This window comes from Salmo salar, chromosome 12, assembly GCF_965601325.2.
Source record: "Salmo salar chromosome 12, fSalSal1, whole genome shotgun sequence".
NCBI classification, from domain to species: Eukaryota; Metazoa; Chordata; class Actinopteri; order Salmoniformes; family Salmonidae; genus Salmo; species Salmo salar.
Window position 1 is genome coordinate 20,182,976 of NC_138302.1, and position 20,741 is coordinate 20,203,716.

At 44.1% G+C, this 20,741-nt stretch overlaps 1 long non-coding RNA gene across 2 annotated transcripts in view; it reads right to left on the reverse strand.

Moving 5' to 3' along the window:
* Nucleotides 1–14,995, reverse strand: part of LOC106564411 (uncharacterized) — a 50,114-nt gene extending 35,119 nt beyond the window's left edge. For both annotated transcript variants that reach the window (XR_001319486.3, XR_014379659.1), the window contains exons 1-2: nucleotides 14,861–14,995; nucleotides 10,588–10,650 (exon numbers count right to left, since the gene is read on the reverse strand). This is a non-coding gene — a long non-coding RNA (uncharacterized LOC106564411). The remainder of the gene's footprint in view (nucleotides 1–10,587; nucleotides 10,651–14,860) is intronic.
* Between the last annotated feature and the right edge of the window lie 5,746 nt (nucleotides 14,996–20,741).

Consider the following 20,741-nt stretch of genomic DNA (forward strand, 5'->3'; position numbering starts at 1 on the left):
TATAGATAATTAGCAGCCAGCACGTGTTAACTGGCCTGATGCATAATAATCACATTTTGGAACAGTGAGTGCATTCTGACATCACGTGCATAAAACAACTCACACTGGGGCGACCGTTAGAGATATTTGGAATGTTTCATTCCACCCGTTTTTTAAAATATTTTTCACCTAATTTTAACATTCTGTCATAAAGAGCACATGTTCAACTTAGGAAAATATGTTTATTATCTCAAGACATTGAATACAAATTTTACTATACTATGTGCCACATAAAGTAACAGGGGACTACTGAAAACAACAAAACAAAGGTTACATATGTTACCACGGTTATGTGAGCTATATGGATATCTCCAATATATTGGTATCACTCCACGGCGGAGGGGTACATCCAAGGTGAGGACTTACAGATTCCCTCCCGTGTACACCTGTGTCATGGCTGGGGTCCGCCCCCAAATATAGAACCCATGGCCGCGACACACGTTCTCTACATAATTTTTGAGGCGCCTCTAGCACTGTAGAGGATTGGAGTGATCCATATAGCTCACATAACCGTGGTTACATACGTAACCTTCGTTATGTTTCACTATATTGGATCACTCCAATATATTGGTATACCCGTACCAGATTTAGTCGGTGCTAGAGGGACCCGGCCAGCCAGCGGTGAAGTCCCAGTGCGGGACCGAGACGCAGAATACGTCAATGTGGAAGGTGGGTCCCGGCACAGTCCCCGGAAGGGGAGGTGATGCCCAGGATCACTGAACCAACTGCAGAGGAAGGTGCCACATTTACCCAATAGTACCTAGCACAGGTGCAAGAGGAAGCCCAGCTGGCAGCAGCAACGATATCAGCGAGGGGCACTCCTCTCAGTAGAGCCCAGGATACAGCCACACCTCTTGTTCACTGCCACCACAGATCCCAGCACTGGCCTGCCAGCCAGGCGGTATGCTGTCGTAATTGTGTCCACGATCCAGTGAGAGAGCCTCTGCTTTGATAACCCAGCCCCCAGGACTCTCTCACCATAGCAGAGAGCTGGTCTGTTGTTCTCACTGCCCGTGTCCGCGCCACATAGGCAGCCAGTGCCCGCGCAGGGCACAGCATGCAGGAGGGAGGGCCAGACTCTTCCGCCACTCTCGTGGGGTCGTAAGCAGACAGGATAAAAGGGATGTTCACATGCCTGTCTGCCATAACTTTCGAGAGGAATGAAGAGTTGGGGCGAAGAGGTATTCTCCTCCCACCGGGGTCCATCCGGTAGCACGCAGAACTTACTGAAAGAGGATGGAGCTCACCCGCCCTCTTCATAGAAGTAATTTCTACCACAAAAGCCACCTTCATAGTGAGGTGTTTCAGGGAGGCAGACTCCAACTGTTCGAAAGGCGGCTTTGCCAAAGCTGCCAAGACCACCTCCAGATCCCAGCTCGCCATTGAGCACATCCTAGCTGGACGCAGGCGACAAACCCCCTTCGTAAACCTGGAGACCAAGGGATGGCACCCCACTGGCCTGTCTATCCACCCCACATGGCAGGCAGATATAGCGGCCAAATACCCTCTCAGTGTAGAGCCTGCCAAGCCCTCATCCAAGTGAGCCTGCAGGTATTGGAGGACATTCTGCACCCCGCATGACCAACGTAGCATAGCCACATTGGTAAAGCGGCCAAGAGAGCAGAGGGACCCATATGTGGCTTTCAAGTCCGCATCAAAGACCCTGGGGGGGTCCCGGCTTCAGTCGCGGGTTCCGCTCTATAATCTCCGGGTCCGGGAGGACCATGGCAGCTCTCATGGTGTGGTACTCCCGGAGGCCGAGTGACACTACGCCCACAACATAACTCCATGGTCCAGTCTCTGTTGTGAGTCGGAGAGCCCCCTGGTAGAGGCCCAGCTCTCCTGCAAGGCCTCACGGAACTCAGCAGAGATGGGGACAGATGGAAAGTCATCACTGTCCACCAGTTTGATGTCCAGTGCAGTGGCTACCTGAGTGAGTAGGCTCTGTGATGAAGCCCTGCTGAAGGCTTCTGATGGCCTGTCAGCCTGGTAGCCCTGCCCACGGGGGTGAGCAGTGCCAGCATCGTCCTCCAGGAACAGCCTATCACTGGCCAAAAGGGAAAAGCTGTCGACGCTATCAACCTCCTGACGCAGGGCATGCGCCCTCTGTTCAAGGTGGCCCCAGCGGTCCGACTCCTGCCCCCATCCAGGCCTGGCAGCAGATGGGCTCTGCCTGTGGTGGCTCCGGCCACGCTTCCTGGGAGGGGTACTGGACCCAGTAGAAGGACTAACAGCTCGCTGCCGCACCACTCCTGAGGGAGGGAGCTCGTCCCCAGCCTGAGCCCAAGCCTGGCCGACCCACTCGTGCATGGCCTCCAATCGCACCAGGCGCAGGCGTTACATTTTTTACATTTTTTACATTTTAGTCATTTAGCAGACGCTCTTATCCAGAGCGACTTACAGCAATGAATGCATACATTTCATTTCATGCATTTTTTTGTACTGGCCCCCCGTGGGAATCGAACCCACAACCCTGGCGTTGCACACACCATGCTCTACCAACTGAGCATGGTGAGAACACCACACAAAACAGGCATCCAGTACGGAGCTCCACCGCCCTCTCCGCGTGGCTCAAACCCAGGTAGTGCATACACGAGGTATGCGGATGCCCAGGGGGGACGCCACCATCACACCTGTCACAAAGGGAAGCCTTAAGCTCAGCCAAGCCAGCAAGGCCATGGAGCACAAGTCCGACGCCCTGGGAGAGCTATGCCGTGATCCGCATGGAGGAATAGGAACCCGATGAGGGATACCTACCCAGTACCTATGCAAAGAAATGGGGAAGACCCGTGTGGGAAAAACAGGCAGACAAAAACACAGCAACCAAGTAATGGATTTGATTAAAAAAATGTTGTTTTGTTTTAGGCCAACTGCAATATTACCTAGCCAGTTTAATATCCAAGCCGTAAAAACAGCACCATATGGAGTAACTTCGTTATTGCATGATGTGTATGAAGGGCCCAATTCAGACTTGAGATATGTAGACGTAACATGGACTTAAGTCAATAAAATGTGGACATTAGGCAATATTTTGGGACTTAAGTCGATGTTAAGTTCTCAAATTTGAATAGGGTTCAAAGAGTGGGTGTATATAGTCTTGTACATTAATTAAGAAATTATTTCCCAGTTTGTTGTGCCATGACAATTTACAACATTATGGGCAGCAGTTTCCTCTCACTAAAACACACACAAAGAGCTAAAACAAAACTTGTGCAATTACGAGTTTGGCATTTTATCTTGTTCCCTTTCAGTTAGCCACAGCTCAGTCTCAAGCCATGAGCCCACGACCCATGTAGAACTTGTCCAAGCCCTATATTATACTATATTAAACCCTATATTATACTATATTAAACCTTATTGAGTATACTATATTAAACGCTCTAGTAGACCCTATAGTATACCATATTAGACCCTATATTATACTATATTAAACCTTATTGTAGACCCTATAGTATACTATATTAAACGCTCTAGTAGACCCTATAGTATACCATATTAGACCCTGTAGTACACTATATTAAACCCTATAGTAGACCCTATGAGTATACTATATTAAACGCTCTAGTAGACCCTATAGTATACCATATTAGACCCTATATTATACTATATTAAACCTTATTGTAGATCCTATAGTATACTATATTAAACGCTCTAGTAGACCCTATAGTATACCATATTATACCCTGTAGTACACTATATTAAACCCTATAGTAGACCCTATATTAAACCCTATAATAGACCATCTTGAATCCAAGATGGCGTAGCAGTTCAGACGTCCTTTACCCCCCTCTTGTCGTGTCCCATGTATATTTATATTTACATATTTTTCTTCGCATATCTTTTTACATTTTTTTCTTCTAAAAACTCAACCTCAAAGCACTCTCCTGCAACCCGCCTCACCAATTTAAAAAAGAAAGTATTATTTACCTCAAATCTGAAATCCACAACAGAAGCTAGCCAGAGGTTAGCCATTTTCACTGGCTAACGTTGGAGTTTAGCTAGCCACGGTTAGCTGTCCTCAGCTATCCATTAGCTTGAAAAGCTATCGCCAGTTTTTGTACAGCGCGACTCAGACCAGAGCATACCGGACCTATTCTTTCTCCTTTCCCCGGATTTCTACCGCAGGCTCTGGACATTTACACCTGGATCTTGCAGCTAACTAGCTGCTACCTGAGTGACTATTGGCAACGTCGGTCCCGGAATTAACACACATTATTCCGGAGCTAGCCAGCTGAAGAGTTCCGTCAGCCACTCGTGGGCTTTTCCTGAGCTAGCCAGCTGAAGTGTCTCCTGGGCTACAATCACCTATCCTGACCCGTTTTACTGCCGATGCGGAGCCCCATCGGGCCTTCACGACTGGACCACCGATGTTATCTGCCCGAGGGAGTTATCCAACTGGCCCCTCCGTCGCGACGTAACCTGATCGCCCATCTGCGGCCCGCTAATCGTTAGCTGTCTTATCGGCTGCGATCTGAATAGGTCTATCGGACACTTTTCTTGGGCCACTATAACTAACTATTTTGCCAACTTGGACTGGTCCCCCCTTCCACACGGAACCCCATTAACCCACAGACGGAAACGCACGAGGTGGCTAAAAACAGACCTCCCTCCATCTTCCACCAGCTTGCTACCTATGGCCCGGCTAGTTGTCTGAATCTCACTGGACCCTTTGATCACTCGGCTAAGCATGCCTCTCCTTAATGTCAATATGCCATGTCCATTGCTGTTCTGGTTAGTGTTAATTGGCTTATTTCACTGTAGAGCCTCTAGCCCTGCTCATTATACCTTATCCAACCTCTCAGTTCCTCCACCCACACATGCTATGACATCTTCTGGTTTCAATTATGTTTCTAGAGACAATATCTCTCTCATCATCACTAAATGCCTAGGTTTACCTCCTCTGTATTCACATCCCACCATACCTTTGTCTGTACATTATACCTTGAAGCTATTTTATCGCCCCCAGAAACCTGCTCCTTTTTCTCTCTATTCTGGACGTCACAGACGACCAATTCCTATAGCTTTTAACCGTACCCTCATACTCATTCTTCTCTGCTCCTCTGGGGATGTAGAGGTGAATCCAGGCCCTGCAGTGCCTGGCTCCACTCCTACTCCCCAGGCGCTCTCTTTTGATGACTTCTGTAACCGTAATAGCCTTGGTTTCATGCATGTTAACATTAGAAGCCTCCTCCCTAAGTTTGTTTTATTCACTGCTTTAGCACACTCTTCCAACCCGGATGTCCTAGCTGTGTCTGAATCTTGGCTTAGGAAGTCCACCAAAAACTCTGAAATCTTCATCCCTAACTACAATGTTTTCAGACAAGATAGAACGACCAAAGGGGGCGGTGTTGCAATCTACTGCAGAGATAGCCTGCAGAGTTCTGTCCTGCTATCCAGGTCTGTACCCAAACAATTTGAACTTCTACTTTTAAAAATCCACCTCTCCAAAAACAAGTCTCTCACCGTTGCCGCCTGCTATAGACCCCCCTCGGCCCCTAGCTGTGCTCTGGACACCATATGTGAACTGATTGCCCCCCATCTATCTTCAGAGCTCGTGCTAGTAGGTGACCTAAACTGGGACATGCTTAACACCCCAGCCATCCTACAATCCAAGCTTGATGCCCTCAATCTCACACAAATTATTAATGAACCCACCAGGTACAACCCCAAAACCGCAAACACTGGCACCCTCATAGATATCATCCTAACCAACGTGCCCTCTAAATACACCTCTGCTGTTTTCAACCAAGATCTCAGCGATCACTGCCTCATTGCCTGCACCCGTAATGGGTCAGCGGTCAAACGACCTCCACTCATCACTGTCAAACGCTCCCTGAAACATTTCAACGAGCAAGCCTTTCTAATCGACCTGGCCCTGGTATCCTGGAAGGATATTGACCTCATCCCGTCAGTAGAGGATGCCTGGTTATTTTTTTTAAATGCCTTCCTCACCATCTTAAATAAGCATGCCCCTTTCAAGAAATTTAGAACCAGGAACAGATATAGCCCTTGGTTCTCCCCAGACCTGACTGCCCTTAACCAACACAAAAATATCCTGTGGCGTTCTGCATTAGCATCGAACTGCCCCCGCGATATGCAACTTTTCAGGGAAGTTAGAAACCAATACACACAGGCAGTTAGAAACGCCATGGCTAGCTTTTTCAAACAGAAATTTGCTTCCTGCAACTAAAACTCTAACAAGTTCTGGGACATTGTAAAGTCCATGGAGAATAAGAACACCTCCTCCCAACTGCCCACTGCACTGAGGATAGGAAACTCTGTCACCACCGATAAGCCCACTATAATTGAGAATTTCAATAAGCATTTTTCTACGGCTGGCCATGCTTTACACCTAACTACCACTACTGCATTCAATAGCACTGCACCCCCCACAGCTACTCGCCCAAGCCTCCCCCATTTCTCCTTCTCCCAAATCCATTCAGCTGATGTTCTGAAAGAGCTGCAAAATCTGGACCCCTACAAATCAGCTGGGCTTGACAATCTGGACCCGTTCTTTCTAAAATTATCTGCCGAAATGATTGCAACCCCTATTACTAGCCTGTTCAACCTCTCTTTCGTGTCGTCTGAGATTCCCATAGATTGGAAAGCAGCTGCTGTCATCCCCCTCTTCAAAGGAGGTGACACTCTTGACCCAAATTGCTACAGACCTATATCCATCCTACCCTGCCTTTCTAAGGTCTTCGAAAGCCAAGTGAACAAACAGATTACCGACCATTTCGAATCCCACCGCACCCTCTCCGCTATGCAATCTGGTTTCAGAGCTGGTCATGGGTGCACCTCAGCCACGCTCAAGGTCCTAAACGACATCGTAACCGCCATCGATAAGAAACAATACTGTGCTGCCGTATTCATTGACCTGGCCAAAGCTTTTGACTCTGTTAATCACCACATCCTCATCGGCAGACTCAGTAGCCTTGGTTTCTCAAACGATTGCGTCACCTGGTTCACCAACTACTTCTCTGATAGAGTTCAGTGTGTCAAATCGGAGGGCCTGCTGTCCGGACCTCTGGCAGTCTCTATGGGGGTACCACAGGGTTCAATTCTTGGGGCCAACTCTTTTCTCTGTATACATCAATGATGTCGCTCTTGCTGCTGGTGAATCTCTGATCCACCTCTACGCAGATGACACCATTCTGTATACTTCTGGCCCTTCTTTGGACACTGTGTTAACCTGTTTGGGCTAGGGGGCAGTATTGAGAATTTTGGAAAAAATATGTGCCCATTTTTAACTGCCTCCTACACCAACTCAGAAGCTAGAATATGCATATTATTGTTCAGGTTTGGATAGAAAACACCCTAAAGTTTCTAAAAATGTTTGAATGGTGTCTGTAAGTATAACAGAACTCCTATGGCAGGCAAAAACCTGACAAGGTTTCATGCAGGAAGTGGCCTGTCTGACAAGGAGTCGTGCGTCTTGCATCTGTTTATTGAAGAGTAAGGATCTTAGCTGTAACGTGACAATTCCCAGGGCTCCAATAGGCTCTCAGAAGCCGGGAAAATCCTGAAGGATGACGAGGCAGCCTCAGGCTGAAACAGATTATCACCTTATCCAAGTGGCCGATCAGAGGACCATTGAATGAGGCGCGTGTGCGATTAGCCCCCGTGGAGTATATTCATTAGGCTGTTTAGCTTATTGCAGATTCCCGGTCGGAATATTATCGCTTTTCTACGAGATAAATTGCATAAAAATTGATTTTAAACAGCGGTTGACATGCTTCGAAGTACGGTAATGGAATATTTCGAATTTTTTTGTCACGTTCTGCGCCATGCGCACGACCGTGGATTACCATTCTGATAGTGTCTAGAACGCACGAACAAAACGAGGCTATTTGGATATAAAGATGGATTATTTGGGACCAAACCTACATTTGTTATTGAAGTAGAAGTCCTGGGAGTGCATTCTGACGAAGACAACAAAAGGTAATCAAACTTTTATAATAGTAAATCTGATATTGGTGAAGGCTAAACGTGCTGGGTGTCTAAATAGCTAGCCCTTGATGGCTGGGCTATGTACTTAGAATATTGCAAAATGTGCTTCATCCGAAAAGCTATTTTAAAATCGGACATATCGAGTGCATAGAGGAGTAATGTATCTATAATTCTTAAAATAATTGTTATGCTTTTTGTGAACGTTTATCGTGAGTAATTTAGTAAAATTGCTAGTAAATTCACCGGAAGTTTGCTAGTTCTGAACGTCACATGCTAATGTAAAAAGCTGTTTTTTGATATAAATATGAACTTGATTGAACAGACATGCATGTATTGTATAACATAATGTCCTAGGTGTGTCATCTGATGAAGATCATAAAAGGTTAGTGCTGCATTTAGCTGTGGCTTTGGGTTTATGTGACATTGTATGCTAGCTTGAAAAATGGGTGTCTGATTATTTCTGGCTGGGCACTCTCCTGACATAATCTAATGTTTTGCTTTCGTTGTAAAGCCTTTTTGAAATCGGACAGTGTGGTTAGATAAACGAGAGTCTTGTCTTTAAATAGCTGCAAAATAGTCATATGTTTGAGAAATTGAAGTAATAGTATTTCAAACGATTCAAAAATCGCGCCACTAGATTAGACTGGCTGTTACGTAGGTGGGACGAATTCGTCCCGCCTAGCCCATAGAGGTTAACAACCCTCCAGACGAGCTTCAATGCCATACAACTCTCCTTCCGTGGTCTCCAACTGCTCCTAAATACAAGTAAAACTAAATGCATGCTCTTCAACCGATCGCTGCCTGCACCTGCCCGCCTGTCCAGCATCACTTCTCTGGACGGTTCTAACTTAGAATTTGTGGACAACTACAAATACCTAGGTGTCTGGTTAGACTGTAAACTCTCCTTCCAGACTCACATCAATCATCTCCAATCCAAAGTTAAATCTAGAATTGGCTTCCTATTTCGCAACAAAGCATCCTTCACTCATGCTGCCAAACATACCCTCGTAAAACTGACCATCCTACCAATCCTCGACTTCGGCGATGTCATTTACAAAATAGCCTCCAATACCCTACTCAACAAGCTGGATGCAGTCTATCACAGTGCCATCCGTTTTGTCATCAAAGCCCCATATACTACCCACCACTGCAACCTGTACGCTCTCGTCGGCTGGCCTTCGCTTCATAATCGTCGCCAAACACATTGGCTCCAGGTCATCTACAAGACCCTGCTAGGTAAAGTCCCCCCTTATCTCCGCTCACTGGTCACCATAGCAGCACCCACCTGTAGCACGCGCTCCAGCAGGTATATCTCTCTGGTCACCCCTAAAGCCAACTCCTCCTTTGATCGTTTCTCCTTCCAGTTCTCTGCTGCCAATGACTGGAACGAACTACAAAAATCGCTGAAACTGGAAACACTTATCTCCCTCACTAGCTTTAAGCACCAGCTATCAGAGCAGCGCCCAGATCACTGCACCTGTACATAGCCCATCTATAATTTAGCCCAAACTACTACCTATTCCCCTACTGTATTTATTTATTTTATTTATTTTGCTCCTTTGCACCATATTATTTATATTTTAACTTTGAACTTTCTTCAAATAACAAATCTACCATTCCAGTGTTTTACTTGCTATACTTTATTTACTTTGCCACCATGGCCTTTTTTGCCTTTACCTCCCTTATCTCACATAATTTGCTCATATTGTATATAGTGTTATTTTTTTCTACTGTATCATTGATTGCATGTTGTTTTACTCCATGTGTAACTCTGTGTTTTTGTATGTTGTCGAACTGCTTTGCTTTATCTTGGCCAGGTCGCAATTGTAAATGAGAACTTGTTTTCAACTTGCCTACCTGGTTAAATAAAGGTGAAATAAATAAATAAATAAAATATAGTATGCTATATTAAACCCTATAGTAGACCATATAGTATACTATGTTAAACCCTATAGTGTACAGTATTAAACACTGTAGTAGACCCTATAGTACACTATTTTAAACCCTATAGTATACTATACTAAACCCTATAGTAGACTCTATAGTATAATATCTTAAACCCAAAAGCAGACACTATGTATACTATATTAAACCCTATAGCAGACACTATAGTATACTATACTAAACCCTGTAGTAGATCCTATTGTCACGTTTGTCGTAGAGAGGAGCGGACCAAAGTGCAGCGTGATTATCGTTCCACATGGTTCATTGAACTGTGAAACTATGCAATACATACAAATAAACTTCAAAAACAACAAACCGTGATGCAGAGGTGAAACATACACTACTCAAAAACAATCTCCCACAAATTCAGGTGGGAAAAACACATACTTAAGTTTGATCTCCAATTAGAGATAACGATGACCAGCTGCATGTAATCGGAGATTATCCCAAAATTTCACAACATTGGTTGAGGAGGTTGGACAGTGGAGTACAGAGGTACTTCCTGGTTATTGGAGCAAGATAGGTGGACATTGGCGTAGTGAATGTCACCCTGCTTGTCTGTGCTGCAATAGGGGCCATGGCCATGCCTGATATGTTGTCACACACTGGACTGAGTCTCCCTGGAGGAGAAAAAGACAGACAATATAAGCATACCTTGGGGCTATTCCATTGGTTCCATTGTGCCAGGCAAGATTAATCGAGCACTGATTAAAAGATCTGAAAGAAAACAAAGTTAGTAACAAATCTAAATAATAAAGTGAAAGATAAGTCTTAGAAAGATGGTCACCTGAACCACATGAAGACAGAGGGTGAGAATCACAACTACAATTCCTATAGCTACATTGTTCTGTACGTCCCATCAGCTCCACTAACACCTGCTAATGGGTTTTACAATAAATAGGTCAAGATCTTTTTGGAGAAAACTTATTCTAGAAGAGGCCTCTGGTCCATATAAAAAACAACACTTAAATGAAGTGAGAAGCAGATGTGGTTGAGCAGATAATGGTTTTAATATACTGATCTACTGAATTCATGAATACACACCTAGTATTGTTGAAACATTATTCTACATTATACAATTATTTAATTGATAATAGGATTTCATGAAATAAGATACAGCTCTGAACAACCCCACCCACCTCAACATCCCCCACTACACACAAACGGTTCACTATGACATTTTCCATGATGACATTAAGCCATTTAGATCAAAATGAGAATACATGGATAGGGGACCTGATCCTAGATCAGCACTCCTATTCCAACACACTTGATACATATGTATCCAGAGCTGCATATTATGATACATAGGTTACCATGGTAATTAGACTTAGTAAACTGTTTGAGAATGGGAGATAGAAAACATCTTATAAAGAGTAGTCTATTGAAACTTTAATTAGGGATCTGGAACCGGTGCCGGAGAGGAGGGAGATAAAAGATGACACATTTGTGCTTTCTGGTGTTTTATCAGTGACCCTGAATGAGCAAATCTCTTTCCACTGTGGTGGACATTTTAATATTCTATTATTCTACTATACTGTTAAATTAGACATACTATACTGTTTTTACTTAGAGAATTGTCTATTGTTATATGTTACTATTTTACTGAGAGAATTGTCTATTGTTATGTTACTATTTTACTGAGAGAATTGTCTATTGTTTTATGTTACTATTTTACTGAGATAATTGTCTATTGTTATATATGTTACTATTTTACTGAGAGAATTGTCTATTGTTATATGTTACTATTTTACTGAGAGAATTGTCTATTGTTATATGTTACTATTTTACTGAGAGATTTGTCTATTGTTTTATGCTACAATTTTTTGCAGATACAGGCGTGTCTTGTGTGACTTAGTCATAAATCTGATCGTACAGATTTATGAGCTGTGTCACGTCCTGACCAATATAAGTTGTTATTTTCTATGGTAGAGTGGTCAGGGCGTGACAGGGGGTGTTTTTTGTGTTTGTTCCATGTTCTCTATTTCTATGTTGGATTTCTAGTTTGTCTATATCTAGGTTGGGGTTTATTGGGTTGAACTTCAATTGGAGACAGCTGTACCTCGTTGCCTCTAATTGGAGGTCATATTTAGTAGGGGTGTTTTTTTCCTGTTGTTTGTGGGTAGTTGTTTCCTGTTTAGTGTATGTTCACCTGACGGAACTGTTGTCGGTTGTTTTTGGTTATAGTATTTCATTAAAGTAAAATATGAGCACTTCACACGCCGCGCCTTGGTCCCCTTTGTACAACCCATGTTACAGAACTACCCACCATGACTGGATCAAGCGGCGTGCCCAGGTAGAGATGGACACCTGGTCATACATGGAATGGATGGAGAGGAGAAACTGGACTTGGGGGCAAGTTATTGAAAAATATCGGAGCCTACCGGGGAAGAACGAGAGGCAGCCCCGCCCCAAAAATGTTGTGGGGGGCACACGGGTAGTTTGGCTGGGCCAGGGGTGAGCCCTGAGCCAACTCCCCGTGCCTATTGTGGTGAGCATGTGCCTGCCTCTTGCACTCTCTCTCTGGTACGCCTCCATAATCCAGTACGTCTTGTTCCTGCTCCCCGCACTCTCCTTTCAGTGCGCAGCCATAATCCGGTACAGCCGGTGCCTGCTGTGAGCGCTCGGCCATTAGTACGTCCTGTTCCTGCTCCCCGCATTAGCCCTGAGGTGCGTGTTACTAGTCTGGCGCCTCGAAAGCCAGCCCCACGCACCAGGCCTCCAGTGCGCCTGCCCAGCCCAGTACGTCCTGATCCTGCTCCCCGCACTCGCCCTCCAGTGCGCCTCCATAACCTGGTACAGCCAGTGCCTGCTGTGAGCACTCGGCCATTAGTGCGTCTTCCCAGTCCGGTGAGACCGATTCCTGCTCCACGCACTCTCCCTCCAGTGCGCATCCATAACCCGGTACAGCCAGTGCCTGCTGTGAGTACTCGGCCTTCAGCGTGGTCTGCAACCCAGAGCCTTCAGCGTGGTCTGCTACCCAGAGCCTTCAGCGTGGTCTGCTACCCAGAGCCTTCAGCGGTGGTCTGCTACCCAGAGCCTTCAGCGGAGGTCTGCTACCCAGAGCCTTCAGCGGAGGTCTGCTACCCAGAGCCTTCAGCGGAGGTCTGCTACCCAGAGCCTTCAGCGGAGGTCTGCTACCCAGAGCCTTCAGCGGAGGTCTGCTACCCAGAGCCTTCAGCGGAGGTCTGCATCCCAGAGCCTTCAGCGGAGGTCTGCATCCCAGAGCCTTCAGCGGAGGTCTGCATCCCAGAGCCTTCAGCGGAGGGTCTGCATCCCAGAGCCTTCAGCGGAGGTCTGCATCCCAGAGCCTTCAGCGGAGGTCTGCATCCCAGAGCCTTCAGCGGAGGTCTGCAACCCAGAGCCTTCAGCGGAGGTCTGCAACCCAGAGCCTTCAGCGGAGGTCTGCAACCCAGAGCCTTCAGCGGAGGTCTGCAACCCAGAGTCTTCAGCGGCGGCTTTTAGCCCAGAGTCTTCAGCGGCGGTCTGCATCCCAGAGCCTTCAGCGGCGGTCTGCAACCCAGAGTCTTCAGCGGAGGTCTGCTACCCAGAGTCTTCAGCGGCAGTTCAGCGGGCAGTGGGGGTACTACGCCCTGATCCAGAGTCGCCGCCATAGACATTTTGCACCCACCCTACCCTCCCTTTGTGTTTTTTTTGTTTTTTTGGGGGGGGGGGGGGGGTTGGTTTTGTTGCATTCCGAGTCTGCACCTTGGCGGGGGGGGGGAATATAAGTTATTTTTTTGTTCTATGTTCTCTATTTCTATGTTGGATTTCTAGTTTGTCTATATCTAGGTTGGGGTTTCTTGGGTTGACCTTCAATTGGAGGCAGCTGTTCCTCGTTGCCTCTAATTGGAGGTCATATTTAGTAGGGGTGTTTTTTCCTGTTGTTTGTGGGTAGTTGTTTCCTGTTTAGTGTATGTTCACCTGACGGAACTGTTGTCAGTGGTTTCTGTTATTTTTTTATATAGTGTTTCATTAAAGTAAAATATGAGCACTTCACACGCCGTGCCTTGGTCGCCTTTGTACGACCCACCTTACAAGCTGCTTGGGTGCTACCGCAATATGTGACCTCCTGTGTTTACAATCGACAGAAATGTAACTGTGGGAAGTGCAGGGAGGAACAGAGTGGTGCTGATATCAGCCATCTTGATCTACACAGACAAGCTAAATTACTTCTTACAACTCTGTTTCCAGTGCCTGTTTCTGCACAGCTGCTAACTGTCAAAGATAAAAGGATGTACTTTCAACAAAAGGTGAAAGACAGCTCTGTTCATTGAGCTTTCAACACTGACTATTCTTAGTGATGGTTGATTGCTTCATTTCTGCAAATCTTATAAATATGTTGTTTGAAGTCTCTCTTCCTATAGAATGTCTCTAACACCACAAAGACAGGAGTAAGGATTCTCTCCAGCGTGTGAGCAGGAATTTAGTTTAATAAGTACAACATCATTAGATACAGTCGCAAATATTTCTACTTTTTAAGAGAAAAGGGGCTGGCAGATAGGATTTAGTTCCTCGATCCCTGTTGCTGGCCCACACTCTAGTACATTAGGTGGTGTAATGTACCATAAAGTTGGATGCCAACCACCGATAAACCCCAAAGAAGAATATGTATTTTCACTGTCAGAGTGAGTATCTGGTCATATAATGGATCATTAGATTTTCAAATCAGTGGAGGTGAACAAGTGCACAGTTTGGGAGGAAGTAGAGATACATTAGGTAATATGACAGATTTCCAAACATGATATAGTTATAGACTACTTTGCTGACGGAAAAAACATCCTAACAAGTTTTACAATCATGTTTATTTTTATCCAGCAGTTTAAACCGAACACAGGAATGTGGAGGATCAAAGATGATGAAAACAAGTCCTAGACATTTTATACAGCACAGCAGGCCTATACTGTTAAATGGAAACCAGACTTACCGGATCCATCGTGGAAGCAATTGTTTTCTTCAGTGTTTCTTACTAAGACAAGAAATGTGTAGGCTACAGTACAGTTACTTTGTTGTCACAGAGTTCAGATAAGGATTAGGGGGTTGCCGTGATAGAATTCCAGTCTCAAGGGTGCAACTGATGAACCCCTAGACCAGAGCAATCAAACATCTATTTAGATATTCAAGCGCAATTACGTTATGACAGCATAACATCTCACATCTTTATTTAACTAGGCAAGTCAGATAAGAACACATTTTTATTTACAATGACGGCCTAGGTACAGTGGGATAACTGCCTTGTTCAAGGGCAGAACTACAGATGTTTACCTTGTCAGCTCGGGGATTCGATTTAGCAACCATTCAGTTACTTTCCCAACGCTCTAACCACTAGGCTACCTGCTGCCCCAGGCTAATCTTACTTCAGAAAGTTCCTGGATAAGATTCTACCTAATCTATACAGGTTGAGTAAAGCCAAGAAAACGTTAAACAACACCCCTTTCACTAAGAATCCTGCTGTCTGCTATCGTCTACTTTTTCCTGACAGCAACTTGGAACAGAGTTCTATTTGAGTCCAGTTGTTCTCAAGGCTATTGTTGCATCTCCCTCCCTGCAGCATTAAACAGAAAGAGAGACAACAAACACACTGTATAACTGGTGAAAAACTACACCTGATACTTCAATTAAGCAGGTAAAAGCACTTATTATAACAGATGTGTAGCGCTGTAAGACACGTGAATCTCTGTTGATTGTTCAAAACATGTTTCATTCTCAGGACCATGACTACAACATTGAGTATTGGGACACAGGGCAACAACATATCCTGGTCTCTTCTACATAATTCAACTAAACATTTAAAAAAATACATATTTAAAAAAATGTGTATGCAATCAGCAATGTAAAACAAAACAAGAAAACATGAAACCACATTCGTATGTATGTTTTACAATGACATTTACATGCAAACATTCATTCCACATAACATACCACCAATTAAAAGAAGAATGGTAAGATATTATGAAGTGTATTTCCAGTGTGACGAGAGAGAAGTTTGGTAGGAGACCTTACTGGCCGTGAGAAAACAGAAGAGTGTGAGGTCTATGGTTGACATAACCTATAAGTACTGATGGGCAGAGCTGGCTTCCTGCCCTCATGATGCCTTTTCCTAACAACCAACACATCATTCGATTCACAATAAAATGTGTGAACATCTTTCTGGAGCACACTTAATATACAATAAGGAAAGTTCAAAGATATCACTATTAAAATCCTTTAAAATAAATGCAACAACATAATTTGACGACACTAATAGTCCTATGTCTTCTGTACTTCCATATGTCCCGTCAGCTACACTAAAACCTGGTGAAGGGTTTTAAAATAAATATGTGAACATCTTTTAGCACCAAACGAATTATACAAGAGGACCATTGTCCTTTTAAAAATGTATTATTAGATTTAAAAAACATAATGAATGTGATAAGCAGACGTTGTTGAGCAGATAATGGATTTAATTTATTGATCTATTGAATACATGAATACACACCTTGTATTGTTGAAACATTATTCTACATTATACAATTAATTCATGGATAAGAGGAGTTACTGAAATAAGATACAGCTCTGAACACCCCCACCGCCAACCCACAGCACTCCTACTCCAAGAAGCTCGATACATATGGTTCCAGAGCTGACTCTTTACAATATGTTTTCTGTTCAAACTTTATTTAGATATCTTGAACCGGTGACTGAGAGGAGGGAGAAGAAAGAAAACATGTTTGTGCTTTCTGGTGTTTTTTCAGTGACCCTGATTGAGCAAAGCTCTTTCCACATACACCTTACTCCTGTCTCTCTCCAGTGTGTATGGGTTGGTGTGTGCTCAGGGCTGCTGATTGATTAAAGCTCTTCCCACACTGATCACAACTATAAGGCTTCTCTCCTATGTGTATAAGTTGGTGTTTGGTCATGGTGAAATCTCGGGCAAAACTCTTCCCACACTTATCACAGCTATAGGGCTTCCTCCAGCATGAATCCGCTGGTGAATGACCAATTTCTCTGTTTAGCAAAACTCTTCCCATAGTCAGAGCAGTGGTTGTGAGGTTTCTTCCCTATAAGTCTCTGCTGGTGTTTATTGAGACGTTCTGATCTGGAGAGACTCTTCTGGAGAGACGTCTTGTCAGCATCATGTTGTTGTTGAGGCTCCCCTTATGATAAGCCCCTCCCACTGAGAGAGCAACGGTTAGGGCTGTCCCCTGTGAAACAAAGATAATGAATAGCAGGTTAACTGATGGGACCTTGATAAATGCAGAAAACTGCCTATCAAAATAAACGTACTACCACAGCATCCATGTTATTTTTGATTAGCATATTTGATTCCGATTTTGGACATATTAAGTTTGTATGTGAAAACTATTTCTAAGCTGCATACTTTCAGTTTTCCTGAACTCACTGCACTCGAGCAAAAGAAGGAAGCTTGCGATGCTTGTGCTAGAACATATGCAGATTAAATATGCCTCTATGAATCTGATGAAGGCCTTCACGTGTCCTAATATATTGACAAATTGCTCAGAACACCAGGTGTTTTTAACAGCGTCACTTTGATTGTCAACTTAAGCCAATTAAGATAAGCAGAGTAAGGTGTTTACATGACGAATGCCATACTCGGCCTACTGCCATAACTAGTATAATGTCAAATGATGAGTGTGCATGTAAACACACTCATTGAAGGAGAACTAGATATTTTGTTGCTTTGACAAAGTCCTTTCTGAAGATTATTATCAATGTGATTAGTGACCCTCATTTTAAGGTCAACCTTGTTACATGAACTGAACTCTCATTTTAATATGGTGAAACTATTCCTTAAAAAATATGTTTTCAAAAGAAACATCGAACATCTAATAGTCAAATCAGAGTAAAAGCAGGTGAGCTGGTTCTACTCTTTTTATCAAGTTACTGCTTTTTGTGGTGCAAAACTGAGCAATTCAACCCTCTCCCCATTCATAGACATGCAAGAAATGTTTTACAATTTCATTTTTTTGTGAAGATTGCATTCAATTGCCACTCCTTGTTTCACAAAGCAACCTTCCATTCCCCGGTCATAAGCAGTTTTATGGTTCATTTTAATTGACTATTTTACCCATGTAAGCTGGTGGTTATGTGTCACTATATTGGTATCACTCCGTGGTGGAGGGATACATTCGAGGTGAGGATTTACAGATTCCCTCCTGTGCACACCTGTGTCACGTCTGGGATCCGGCCCTATATCTACACCCCATGGCCGCGACACACGGCCATGGGGTCTTTAATTTTCTCGGCGGACGTCCGTATGGTTTGAGGTACAAACTTTCTGAACTTCGCTTGGTAAGTCACTGGTAAGCGTAATATCTTGCGTGGAAGTACACTCCCTGGGTGTTTGCAGCCTGGAGCAGCTGGCCACATGGCTGCCTCTCCTCTTGATTGCTCCACTCGCTGCGCGTGGTTGATCTGTGTCTTCCGCCCCTGGTTTGTCGTACTTGTTTCGTTAGTGTTACACTACGACTAACTTCGTAATTGTTTTGATTTTTAGTAATATGTTTTGTATAATTTATCATGAGAATGATTCTGGGTTTAACTATCCCTTTTAAACAAAAGTATATGCTGGGTTTGATTTCACTTAGTACGCTCCATGTATTAAATAACACAATATAATCAGCTTTATTTAATGAGGCCTAACAATAAATCTACACAGTGATTTAAACGTTTTCTCTTTCCGTCCTGAATGAGATTAGTCACAGGTCCCAGTATCCAGATTACTGTCGCATGAATCCATTTCTCTTTCCCTGTCGCACTTGTTCTTCCTCCTGGAAAACTTGAAGGTGTAGTCTACCATGGTCATGGTGTTTCTTTTGTTTGGCATGTTTTTCTTCCACTGGTTTAGTTAAGTCAGGTCGGAGTATTTTGAAGCGTGTTCGGATCTGGCGCTTCAGGAAGAGCTCAGCAGGGGTCCGACGTGACTTTGTGGGGGGTACTGCGGAACATTGGCTCAGCGATGCTTGAGAAAGACAGTAGATTGTCTGTTGTCCTCCAAAATGTTTTATCAGAGCACGCTTGAGTATCTGGACTGACCTTTCTGCTGCACCATTCGAGGGAGGATGGTAAGCAGGAAGGGTCTGCTTGATTCCGTTGTTTTTTAAGAATTGTTTAAAATCAGAAGAGACCAGCTGGGGTCCATTATCAGAGACAATTTCTTTGCACAATCCATAGGCTGCAAACAGCCTTCGTAGGTTTTCAATGAAGTTCATTGATGTCATTGAAGTTATGTAAAAAACTTCCAACCACTTTGAATCACCATCGATTATCATCTCGTAAAGGAATGTTCTCACCTCACAAAGGAATATTCTCACCTCGCAAAGGAATGTTCTCACCTCGCAAAGGAATGTTCTCACCTCGCAAAAAAACCTTCTCACCTCGCAAAGGAACCTTCTCACCTCGCAAAGGAACCTTCTCACCTTGCAAAGGAACCTTCTCACCTCGCAAAGGAACCTTCTCACCTCGCAAAGGAACCTTCTCACCTCGCAAAGGAACGGTCTCACCCAGCAAAGGAATGGTCTCACCTAGCAAAGGAATCGTCTCACCCACCAAAGGAATGGTCTCACCTAGCAAAGGAATTTTCTCACTGCGTTTTCTTTAACGGCAGGTGAGTCAGAGCATCATGGTAACACAGTTCCGAGACCAGAGAGACAGCGGCCTCTGTGTCTAACTGCATGTCCAAATCCTTTCCATCCAATGTGACGTTTATTGTAATGCCCTTTTCCCATTGGAAGAAGTGTAAACTGTATACACCCCAAAAAACTCTGAATCATCCTCCTTACTCTTGCCATTGCTCTCAGCAGCAACAACATACTGTGTCTGTCCTGCTCTGCGGTTCCTACATGAAGAGGCAATGTGTCCAAATTTAGAACAGACATGCATTTCTCATTGCTGAATCTGCAACCACGAGCAGAATGTTTTCCTCTGCACATGTAGCATGGTTGCTGACCAGAATTCTCTTGCCTTGTCATTTTTTTATACTGTTTCTCTCCATTGTCATTTCTGCCCTTGAACTGTCCTTTTCCTCTCCTGGGAAATGTTTTAGCATTTTTATTCACTGCATTTACTGATTGAGCCTCTTTTGTTACTCTGAAATCTCCCTGGTGTTCTTGGAAGCTAACTCCATTGACAATGCCATCTCACATGCCTTTCTGAAGGTTAGATCCTTCTCTGCTAGCATCTTGTGCTGCAAAGCTTCAGAGCACAGTCCACTTACAAACTGATCTCTCAATGCCTTTCCTAGATGGACCAAAAACACAATTAGCGGACAGCTATCGCAAAGCCATCGCATAATCAGGCACATACTCTCCTTCCTTCTGGTTACATTTTTTCAAATTAAATTGCTCCGCAATCACCAGAGGTTTTGGTTTGTAGTGAGCTAGCAACACTAGCTTCAATTCTTCATACTGCAAAGTACTTGGTGTATCAGGTGTGATCAGTCTCTTTAATAGACCATATGTTTCTGCACCGATCACAGAAAGAAACACACTGACATTCTTGTCTTCTTTAATGTCATTTGCAAACATCCATAGCTCCAAAAGCTCAAGATAGCTTTCAAAATCCTCCCGCGATTCTTTGTACTCATCCACTCATGCCTTGCATAGTAGCCATTTTCCATCGCTACTGTTCTCTGGGCTAATATCCTCTGCGATAGTTCTGTATGTTCTTCCTGACAGGTGTGTGGCTGCTCCATTTACAATCCACACGTTTGTTCTTTTGATTACCTTTGTAGTATTTTAGGTTTCATCACCTATAGAACAACAAATAATAACAACTGGACAGGAGAGAGGAGCTCATTTGGGAAACTT